We start from the raw sequence: 11,844 nt of genomic DNA, 5'->3' as shown, positions 1-11,844 counted from the left end.
TTTATTCTCTGACCCCACTGTTCTATGCTTTCCAGGTGGTTGATTACTTTTAAATTCTACCTTTATTTTTGTATTGTAGACAAAATGACATGTAGAATTATGGTCTTTTGTGTTTATTATGCATCTTAATGAGAAGTAAAATAAGAAGTAAAATCTCATTTTACTTCTCAAGGAGAAAATCTATTCATTTCTCTCCATGTCTGTTAATTATTCCTTGTTTCTTTGTTCAGCTATATAATTAATTAATTGGTTAATTAACCTGCTATTTTGACAGTGGGTTTTTAATGTCTTCACTTACAAATATAGTTCTATTTATTTCCTCCTGTATTTCTGTATTAGCTTTTGTTTTAGATGTTTACCTTATTTCTTGGGGCATTTAGATTTAATGTTGTTAATATTTTATGCGTTAATATAGCTTTACCATCACATAGCAATCTTGTTTCTCGTACTGTTTTAGTTCCAAATCTATTTTACCTAATATCATATAGTAACTCTGCTTCTGCTTCTCCCTCTCTCTCCACTCTCTCTCATTTATTTCAGTTTTGTTTTTGGACAAACATGCTGAAACTCAGACCATCTCTTGATAGCCTTCTAATTCTTGTTTTGAGGATAATGATGGCAATAACAATTTTTAGCCAGAAAAGCAAAAAATAGCTATTGATTTTATTTTTTTATTCTTACTCTAATTTCCTGGAACTTTGAGGGCCTATGAACCCCTGAAATTTGCATTTTTAAAGAAATTCATCTTTTACAAGCCAATTTGTACTCACTGTGGGGTATCATCAACATCATTGTGGTCAATACCAGATTTTCTAAAAATGAAGGTGACCAATTCTATATAAGAATACCACTTCAAGCTTTTGCAAAAGTCAGTAATGCCACTAAGGTTATTTTATTATCCAGTTTTCTATTCAATAGTATTTTGTATGTATTACAAGTGATTTTATATGGAGTTCCCCAAATAATGAAAAACATATGGATTACCTCTGAACAACTGCAGGCTTCTAAATTGCTTAAAATTTAAAAAATAAAATAAACATCTTTCTGTGAACATTTATAGCATATATAATCTGTATCATTTGAATATCCTCTGTCTTATAGAGTTTCTGTTTTTTTCACTTGTGTACTACTCTCGTCTCCCCAACCATATTTGTCTATTATTCCAAGGCAGGGATATTGTTTCACACTCCTTTTTTTTTTTTTTTCTTTTTTAGCTGCACCACACAGCATGTGGGATCTTAGTTCTCCGACAAGGGATCAAACCCACAACCCCTGCATTGGGACCACAGAGTCTTAACCACTGGACCACCAGGGAAGTCCCTCCCATTCTTTTTGTTTTGCTGCTGCAACTTTGCATAGAGTAGGTGCTCAGTAAGTACTCATTTTTTTAATTAATTAATTTATTTATTTATTTATTTTTGGCTGTGTTGGGTCTTTGTTGCTGTGCATGGGCTTTTCTCTAGTTGTGGCAAGCGGGGGCTACTCTTCATTGCTGTGTGCGGGCTTCTCATCGCAGTGGCTTCTCTTGTTGTGGAGCACGGGCTCTAGGCGTGCAGGCTTCAGTAGTTGTGGCTCGCGGGTTCTAGAGTGCAAGCTCAGTAGTTGTGGCACATGGGCTTAGTTGTTCCACGGCATGTGGGATCTTCCCGGACCAGGGCTCGAACCCATGTTCCCTGCACTGGCAGGCGGATTCTTAACCACTGTGCCACCAGGGAAGTCCAGTAAGTATTTATTAATTAATTAGAGTTCTCCAAGTAGCCCAGAGGTGATTCCTAGAATAGTATGGGTATTGTGTATTACCATGTGTGTGAGAGCGTGAAGTGTATGCCTATAGTAGGCTGAATAATGATCCCGAAGATAACAGGTCCTAATCCCTAGAACCTATAAATATTACCTTATTTGGAAAAACAGTCTTTGCAAATGTGATTAAGTTAAGGATCTTGGTACAAAGATTATCCTGGATCATCTGGTTGGCCCTAAATGTCATCACATGTGCCCTTATAAGAGAGAGGCAGAGGGATATTTTTTTTGTGGGGGGAGGAGAAGGGAGGGAGGGAGAGAGAGGGTTGTGGGGAGAAAGAGAGAAAAGAAGTTTAAGAAGAAGGGGAAGAAGGAGGAAGAAGGGAAGGAGGGGGAGAAGGAGAGGAAGAACCAGAGAAAGATTAAAGATGCTGTACTTGAAGATTTGAGTGATGGGGCCACAAGCCAAGTAATGTCAAGGACCACCAGAAGCAGGAAGAGTCAATGAATGGATTCTCCCAGAGTGTGGCTCTGCCAACATCTTGATCTCAGTCTGGTGATACTAGTTCAGGACTTCTGTCCTCCAGATCTGTGAGAGAATAAATTTCTGTTGTTTTAAGCCATCACATTTGTGATAATTTGTTAGAGCAGCCATAAGAAATGAATATGATTCCAATCCAATAATGCTTTTTCAGTTATTGGGAGATTTAAGAATCATACATCTGGGAGTTCCTGAACCCTTTTTTTTGTTTTTTAATATTTTATTTAGTTATTTATTTATTTACCTGGCTGCGCCGGGACTTAGTTGTGGAACGCAGGATCTTTGTTGCCCTATGCGGGATCTTCGTTGTGGTATGTGGGATCTTTAGTTGCGGCATGAGCGATCTTGTTCCCTGAGCAGGGGTTGAACCCAGGCCCCCTGAACGGAGTCATAACCACTGGACCACCAGGGAAGTCCCCTGAAACCCTTTTTATCTTCCAATACTGAGCTAATGGCACCATTGCAAGTCAATCACATTGCAGACTGTGTTACGGAAGCCACTCTGCAGCACCCTTCAATGCATATGTTATCAGCCACATTGAGTCATTTTTCAAGGCGGCTCAGTAATATGTAGACCAGCATTGTCCCCACCCACTGCCCCCACCAGTTCTATATAGGTTGATCTCTAAGGATCTGTCCACCTGTCTAATTCTCTGATCTATCAGGAAACTATGGCCTTTAGTGGTGTCCTGTGTGATGACAGCAGGGTTCCTGGATATAGTAGTAAGAGCCACCTTTGGTATCTAATCTGAAAACAAAGGATTATATGGAAGCGACCCACTGGTAAAGCAGGATGCCTTCACACCCACAAAAAAATTCTGCTAGCTTCCTAAATAAAATTGGCTTTAATTATCTAGTTAGGAAGAATATGGAAACATTCTAGCTTCAGTAAAACCGGAGTTGAGCAAAACGGCCTGCCTTATAAAATGCCAATTGAATGAAGCCTAAAAATGGAATGCAGCTATACAGGTAAATCATGTCATTTCTCTGCTCACAGAGATTCCCACTTGATGGAGACTTTGTGTTTAGGTTACCAGCGGGAGGCCCCGTGGGCACTGGAGAGAGATGCAAGGTTTTCACTCTTTTTTTAAGGTTTCTTTGTTTTATTTTGTTTTTAAAACCAGGAAAGCAGCTTGCACTTCCAAGGTCACCAGCTCCTTCTTAAGTCTCTTCTTTTCACAACCATACTGCTTTGTTTTGTTTTTCTTTAACCTAGGGAAAAACTCAACCACAAATGTAATGTTTATCCTTCAAAATAGCAGCTGAAAAAAGCACAGGATGTGTGAGACTAAAAACACTCTTTTGGCTTCCTCTTCTGTGTGTGTGTGTGTGTGTGTGTGTGCGTGTGTGTGTGTGTGTGCGTGTGTGTGATTTTCCTCAGGTTTCTCCCAAAGGGAGCCTGCTTTAAGTACCATTTTTCAGTTCGGCTGAGCAGGAGAAGTTCCCCAAATGAGAGCAGCATCACCTTGGGAACATTACCTTGTCTGTTCCGTGCATTTGGGCTCAGGGTTAACTTCAGTTTAGCAATAATTCTCCACTCTCTTGTCTTCTTCGTTAAGTCATGACTTCAAGCGTGTTAGTCTTGCCTCTCTCCTCAGTTGTTCAAAAATACCATTTGGACCGTGGATACCAGAGCTTCTGAAAGATTGGCTTTCCTTGGGAACTCCATTAGAAAGACTCCTTGGAAATCTGTCTTCCTTCAACTCAGCTGTTTATTTTCCTTTTGGATGCATTCCATTGGACAACAGGATTTATTAGTTCAAATTCTTGCTTCTTAGAACCACTTGTTCTTAATGACACGTGTCCTTTCTTTTTATACGCCTCACCCTCTTTGCTCAATTCTCTCTTCCTTTATTTCTGTATCTTTGCACAGTCTTCTGCAACCAACTTGCTATCAACTAGCTATTAACAAGGGACCTACTTGCTATTAACAAGGGACTTTTCTCACCATTATTTTAGATGTGACTTTTATAAAGTGTGTATGTACTGTGGCAAACGGCTTTTTAAAAAATTGAATTGAATTGCTCCTGTTAAATGCCATTAAGACTCCTTGTCTGCAGTATACATATATTTGTGTCTGTTACATGCACTCTAATTTTCATTAACTTAAAGCTGGTGTCTTAGAATGATGGCCATACTGTTTCTTGGGAATGTCTGTAACACAGTAATTTTTTATGCCTCCAAAGTATCACCTTTCTCTTTGCAAAAATGTAACTAGTTCACTCTCAGAGAGAAATGAATTTCAAAGGTTGGAAACGGAATAACCCAAGGAAAGGAAAAACGCGGTATGGTGTATATGGAGCAGCGTGCTCCACAGGTGGTGGTCTGACCCACAGCACTGAGAGGCGTTGAAAGAGTTAAGGACAAATGGTCCTCTTCCGAATAGTGCAGAGTCACACTGAGGTATCACCTCCCCACCCCCCCTTCTCCTTTTAGTAACTTAAAGGGTGATCACTGAGACCAGACTACTTCAGGAACGTTCCTAAGTGTACGGGTATTTCTTGAACTACTAGTAATTTTTGTTGCTTTTCTATTGACTAGAGGTTTATTTGCAGTTCTCCAAGATTTTGTTCTTTCAGGGAATGTCTTATTGTGTTTGTTCCTCCAGTTTTTCTATGCCCAAAAAAAATGGCCCTGAGTGAGCACTTAGAAAGAGGAAGAAGATACTATTTTTTATTCCTTTGCTGTTGTCGCTGATGAAACCAAAGGCAGACTACTTCCTCAGTGTAGCTTTTAGCATCTTATCTGACTTTCTTTTATAATGTTTTTTCCCTCTGTGTGGTCTCTTAAGGCAAATAGCAGTTAAATAAGCAATTTCTGGCTTTAGGTCAGGTACTTCCTCAAGACGGATTATAGGCCTTCTGTGTAGTGTGATCAACCAGCCACAAGAACATCCTAAGGAGAAACTTGCGTGTTTGGTATATTAACATGCCTGAATTTCTCTTGGCCTTCGAAAGGCATATTCTGGCTCTTCTCCTATTTTATCTGCCTGAAACATCCTTTAAGGGAAATTATAAATATAAAAAAAAAAAAAGAGGTTTTAAATAAATATTTGGATCTTGATTCTCTAGAGTTTTCATAAATCAAAACTTTCCCCGCTTTCTTCAATTTAGCCAGAGGAAAACTAGATGAAAGATTACTCAGAAACAGGCTCTTTAGACTTTCTCTGACTCAAAGTACAAACAATTTTTCTCTTGGGTAGAAGGCCTCCCTGTTATGCAATGATTCGAAGCAGAAGGAAGTTGATTATACCAGATTCAAAGTAAAAATCCAAGTAGATTTCTCCTGCTTTGGTGGGCTTATTTGCATTTCCCATATTCTTTTGCAGTTAACGTGGTTTGGGACCCATATTCCCTAACTGGGGAATAAAATAATTCCTTTTGTATATCTGAGTGCTTTGTGGGGCGCAATCTGTAACAGGGAGGCTCTTAAACATACTTATTTAAGACCTTTTTTTGTCCCTGGCATGGGTCACACAGCACGGTTCATTTCTTATACTTTATCTCATCTGGAGCTCCTTTGGTTGTAACCTCCTAACTTGTTTTACAGCTATTACCTCGCTAAAGATATATATTTTTAACAGTCTCCTTTTTGGCATCCAACAATCTTAAAATATTTTTAAATAGAGAGTACTGGGGCAGAACCGAAGAGAAGAAAACAGCTCATTCACCAGCCCAAAGATCTTGCAATTATCACCAAGTTTAAGAACCACAGCTCTAGAATATGTGCCCTACCTCTGCTTGCTCTAGGAGTATAGTAGCAAGGAGTCTGAGCTGGGCAACACAGGTCAACTGTGCCAGTAGGTTCTAAGGGTTTATTTGTCAATAACTCATTGTAAGTTCTTTCCCAGGTCTTTGTGTCTACTAAGGGCTAGGAATACAGGGACAGTTTTAGCTAGTCATAGACTGTCACGGTGATCTAGGAAATGATATCTGCGTTAATAGGAAATAGCCTCCTCATTAGTATCTATGGCTAGGGGTTGTGCTACCACCTAGAAGCCATGAAGACTAAGTGTGGATAAAGCCCTTACTGCTTCTAGCCCATTAATTATGCTGCTTTATGAATGTTTTTCTTGCTTAATAACTATTGTCAGATGCAATGTATCTTGGGGTCCCAAGTTGGAAAGTTCACTTTAGTGATCTTTGACCACAGCTCAGTTGACTGCAGTTGTGTAGGAGACAAAAAGAATTCAAGTTTTTCTTTGATTTTTGAATACTTTTTTTTTAATGATCATAAGGAAAGTAATTTTGTTGTGTCTAAAGAAGAATGACCTCCCCATTAGATTGGATTGCAGTCTGTTCTTGGACTAGGCAGGAAAAGAACTATCAGAAGACTTCTTGAAATCTTTTACCAGGACTTTGATTCTGTTAGGTAAAACACTGAACACAAGGCAAAGTCCACCGGCTACTTAGTTTGAGAACATGAGATTTCACATTTTGGTTTTCAGAAATTTGTCTGTCCCAAGCCAGCCAAGTTAGTTTTTAAATTTCCTGCCCAGCCCTTTTTTTTCCTATTTTGACCTAGATTTAAACTGCACATAAGCCTTAAATGTAATTAATGAGTATATATGAAATATAAGATATAATACAGAAAAATATTTAGAGATGTGGTATCTCAAACCATGGTTAGACTATCTTAGCCATTCTCATAAAGCTTCTAGACAAATTAATTTTAAAAGTTATTTAGCAGTTAAGTTTATGAAAATATTCCCAGGAGATAACATATGTTGCCATATGTTCTGCTAATGAATGCACCTACACTTAAAATAATATTTTCAGAGTTAGAGTTAAGTGATATCTCTTTCTTTATTTCATTGAAGTGTCAGCATGTTAAATAACTCAGCAGAATTCACAGGAAGTTAGCATCGTTTGTGTCTCAGTTGTGGGGAAAAGGTTACAAATTAAAGAAGAAAAAAATATTTAGGGATCACTTGGGGACTTTTAATTAGATCCTAGGGTAACTAATATATTTTTAAAAATCGGTGTTAGGGACTTCCCTGGTGGCGCAGTGGTTAAAAATCCACCTGCCAATGCAGGGGACACAGGTTCGAGCCCTGGTCCGGGAAGATCCCACATGCCGCGGAGCAACTAAGCCCGTGCGCCACAACTGCTGAGCCTGTGCTCTAGAGCCCACCAGCCACAACTACTGGGCCCCCGTGCCACAACTACTGAGCCGGCACGCCTAGAGCCCGTGCTCCGCAACAAGAGAAGCCACCGCGATGAGAAGCCCGCACACCACAACAAAGAGTAGCCCCCGCTTGCCACAACTAGAGAAAGCCCATACGCAGCAACGAAGACCCAACGCAGCCAAAAACAAATAAATAAAGCAATTAAAAATCAATCAATCAGTGTTAGATGGAGTCTGCCTTCGGGTGCTCATACATGTCCTATTGTCACCGGCCAAGCCCTAGGAAATAAAAATAGAAAATAAAGTCTAACCTTTGTTTCCTCTGTGCTTAGTCTAGTTTCACCTGCTCATAGAGGGCCGCGTGCAGAGGACTTGCACTCCACACTTCAGACCAGAGTTCCTGGTGCAAAACGGCTGTGCCGGCACCTCAGCTGGGCGGGCAGTGTGCAGAGACAACGCTCCACACCTCAGTTCAAGATGGCAGCGGCGGGCTGTGCGCAGAGAGGCTGCGTGGGCTCTGCGACCTGGAGCGCGAACTGCGCAGCCGCGCCCACCCGCCAGAACCCTGCTCCCTCCCCGCTGAAGGGATCCCTGGAAAGCAGCCCCGCCCACAGCCCGTGGCGCCAAGTGCTCTAGAGCCCGAGCTCGCACCTTGCTCTCCGTGCTTTCATGAAAGAAAAAAAATCTTTCCTTTGCTCCTGAACCAAACTCGGTTTTGTTCTGTTGGCTCTAGCGACCCTGGGCCTGAGAACTTTTGTTGGGGCTCAAAAGGGTCAGTGACACTACATAAGTGTCTCATTTTTTAAAAGTACACAGAAAAGATGGAACTAACTAACTCTCTGGAAATTTAGTCAAGCATCTAAGAAACTCATGGAAAGAAATTCCTTAGTACTGATTTTATATTCCTCTTTTGCTGTACCAAAATTGGATTCAAAACGGCAGACGACCTGCCTTCTGTGTATTAATTATAATAATGATTTTGATAAAGATATAAGTTGGACAGATTCCTACCCTGAAGGCTGCCCAGCATAGACCGAAGAGAAAGCTCACTGGGGACATTAGGCTGGCTGGGCGATAGAAGGCCTTGAAAAGCTTAGATTATACACGTGCACATACACTCGCACATACACACTCTGCGTGTGTGTTTGTGGAGGTACGCACATACGCAGTCACGATTGAGAAATATTAGTGCCTTCTCCCACAATCCATGTTGCCAAAATAATGGTTATGACAACAGCGGCGCCTCTTTACCGTTTGCCTGGAAGTCCTTAGCCTTCCTGGCTGAAAGCCCTACGACGCTTGGTAAGATTTAACTGGAGTAGGGCAGGCTTTCTGCGGTATTTGGCCAGCCTTTGTGCACATGTCTTTTAACTTATTTGACCTATAAACACACATTCTCTCTATCGTACTTTATTATTAGTGTTGCTGGTTTATATGGTATCCTTTCTTCTAACATAAATAAAAGGGCATTAGAAACTTACGTGTCCTCATTTTAAAAAAAAAGAGGGGAAGCTGTTTCAATGGTCTGGAAACTTCTCTGTCTTTGGTGTTTCCTTCTTTCTCATTTGCTCAGAATGCCAGATCAATCTTAACAGAGAAATTTTGTTTTTTAAACAGGTTATTTGCAGAAATGTTCAGCAATCCCCTCAGTGAAAAATTCCACACTACTCGTTCTAACAGGACACGCAGATTTATGGCTCCATCCGCCCTATGCAGCTGTTATTCCCCACGTTACTCAGCATATATCCTCTCCCAGAGGCTGCTCTTTCCCTGGCTCAGTCCTGTCTCATGGTCTTGGTGTACTTCACGCTGTTTCCTCCACTCACGTGTTCTTCCCCTTCCTTTCTCTTCATCCAAATCCTTTCCATTCCTCCAACTAAAACCCCGTCTGCTCTTTGAAAACTTACCAGGCCACTCCAGGTCATTCTAGCCTCCAATGTCATACTCTGAACAGTTGGTTTATTTGTTGAGAATTACCGATAAAATCTGAGGCATGGTGACATTTAAGCAAGACTAGGGTTCAGATCTGAGCGATTCTGTCTGAAAGGCACTATCTTTGTGCCTTTCTGTCATATCTCTCAGTCTCTCTCTCTCTTTTTTTTTTTTTTTTTTTTTACTTGCTTATCTTTTCTTTCTTTCTCCCTCTCTTTAAAACGTGAAGACTCATATCCTAAGCATGGATGCACGAGAAAGCTGGGCTTTGGAGGAGGGCAACCGATAGATGGCAACTAGAAAACTAAAGCACCCAGAGTGGAACATATCCACTCTTTTCACAATCAAAACAAAATAAAAACCCCAATGTCACAATCACAAGAGAACTGCATTTATGAACAGGACAATTCCCAAAGGGTTGACATGTTACAACCCCCCAAAAAACTATTTTAGTCGGTTCATCAAGGAAAATAATGACATGGTATAAAATAAAATAATTGGAAAAAATATATAGTATTGAGGTAGGAAGGTGATAAGAAATATAAACTTGGGAGGTGAGAAATTTAGAAACAATAAAGGCTATCTGAAGTTAGGAAGGAGAGAGAAAAACAGTGCTTGCTTAAGTCTGAAGAGAGGCAAGTTCAGTAGAAGCATTCACCTTTTGCCTAGAAGAAACACTTTTTTTTATAAAAGTTGAGACAAAGCCACAAGGTGCCCACCTATAGCCACACACTGGGTTAGGAGGGAAGGTATCAAGAGCACATTTTAAAGGGTGTATTCAGGGATGTTGTTTCACTAAGGGTCCCATATTTGCAAAAATGTTTTCCCAATTAACCTGCTAAATCTGAAGGAGAATGCACAGAAAGTATGGAGATGTAAAAGAACCCAGGAGAGGGACTTCCCTGGTGGTCCAGTGGTGAAGACTCTGTGCTCCCAATGCCGAGGGCCCAGGTTCCATCCCTGGTCAGGGAACTAGATCCCACATGCCCACAACAAAGATCCCACACGCGGCAACGAAGACCCGACTCAGCCAAATAAGTAAATAAATAAATATTAAAAAAAAAAAAAAAGAACCCAGGAAAAAGAAATCCCTTTCCAAGCACATCACACAAATCTAAGATTCTTGAATTTATTTCTCTGACTCTAGTTTGTCCTCCCATCTTCTTACTCTCTCAAAATCAATGTGAAAAAGGCACACAGAGGTCTTCTAAGACTAGCTTTACATTTAGTGGTTAGTGGTAACTTATGACTATGTTTTTAACTTTCTTTGGTTGGGTCATTGACTCTCCTCCTCCCCCATTCAGTTTCCAGGGTCACTGGGCGACCCTTTATAAATCACGAGACTGGATTTGCTTTGCTTGGTCTTGATCCAGCTTCTTCATTATCTCCTCTGTTGTGTACTACACAGTTTCGTAGACACACCACATAAAGTGGAGAAACAAAACCAGGAGATTATTCCCAGACTGTTTGCCAACTGATTATAAACTGTTGCTCACTGCTGGTACACAAAACAAGGAGTAGACTTTTATTGCTGAGTCTCTTAGACTAGAAATGGGAGGGGGGTGGTTAATTTCTGGTTTTGTCAAACTCCTTTGTTCTTTCTTTGCCTCAGTTTCCTAATTTGTTTAATAGTGTTGTTCATAATTTTGTTTTCTTTACTAATTCTAATGCAAAATGCCTTGGGTATTTTCCCACCATTCCATCATAACAAAAAGAGAAGCAGGAAGGATATAGTATAATCATTCATAATCGTCTAGATCTTGCTTCCAGAATTTCTTAGTCTTCAATTGTAGTGTCTCAAGAAATCTGTGACACTACGCCAGTTCACAGAGTCAACCCCACAGAGTTGATCCCTGGACCAGGGAGGCCCAGGGAGTTTAAATAAGCTGCTGCAAGTCACATGGCTAGCTAGAATCAGGACTCACCAGGACTGGAGCCTAACTCTTACTATTTTCAATTGAACATTTAATTCATTTTCACTCAAATTTCAGAATGCCTAAGCCGACTCCTGGTTTAGGCTGGGTTTCTACCTCAGTCCAGGATGACTCTTGGAAATATATAATCTGAAAGATTCTGAGATCTTGGGATGTTTTGCAGGGAATTGTGGTCTGATTCTGTGGAGGGTCTAAGAGACCTAACCCCCTCCTTGAGCAGAGCCAAATTCCCCAGAAACTCAGACTCAACGTACTTTCTTCATGCTTGACTCAGGGCAGAGCTGCCGCAGCTGAAACATTCTAGAGTACACCCACATCTCTGGTTGAATCAGGACAGAGCCGAGTGGAAGAAGGGTTCAAGATCAACCATTTGTCCAAAGGGCCATCTGTTGACACAGTCATCAACCCAGTAACATTGCAGGCCATTACCCTCTCTTGAATTAGGTGAAAGTGAAATCTCTTCAAAACATAATTTTGCTTTACCCATAATTTTTTTTTAAATTTTGCACAAAGCTACTAAAGATTCATCATCGAATATGAATCGCAAATCAGCCCCGTGTGCATGTGGGT

Source organism: Balaenoptera ricei, chromosome 18, assembly GCF_028023285.1.
Source record: "Balaenoptera ricei isolate mBalRic1 chromosome 18, mBalRic1.hap2, whole genome shotgun sequence".
NCBI classification, from domain to species: Eukaryota; Metazoa; Chordata; class Mammalia; order Artiodactyla; family Balaenopteridae; genus Balaenoptera; species Balaenoptera ricei.
The sequence above is the reverse complement of the archived record's forward strand: the minus strand, read 5'-3'. Positions refer to the sequence as shown.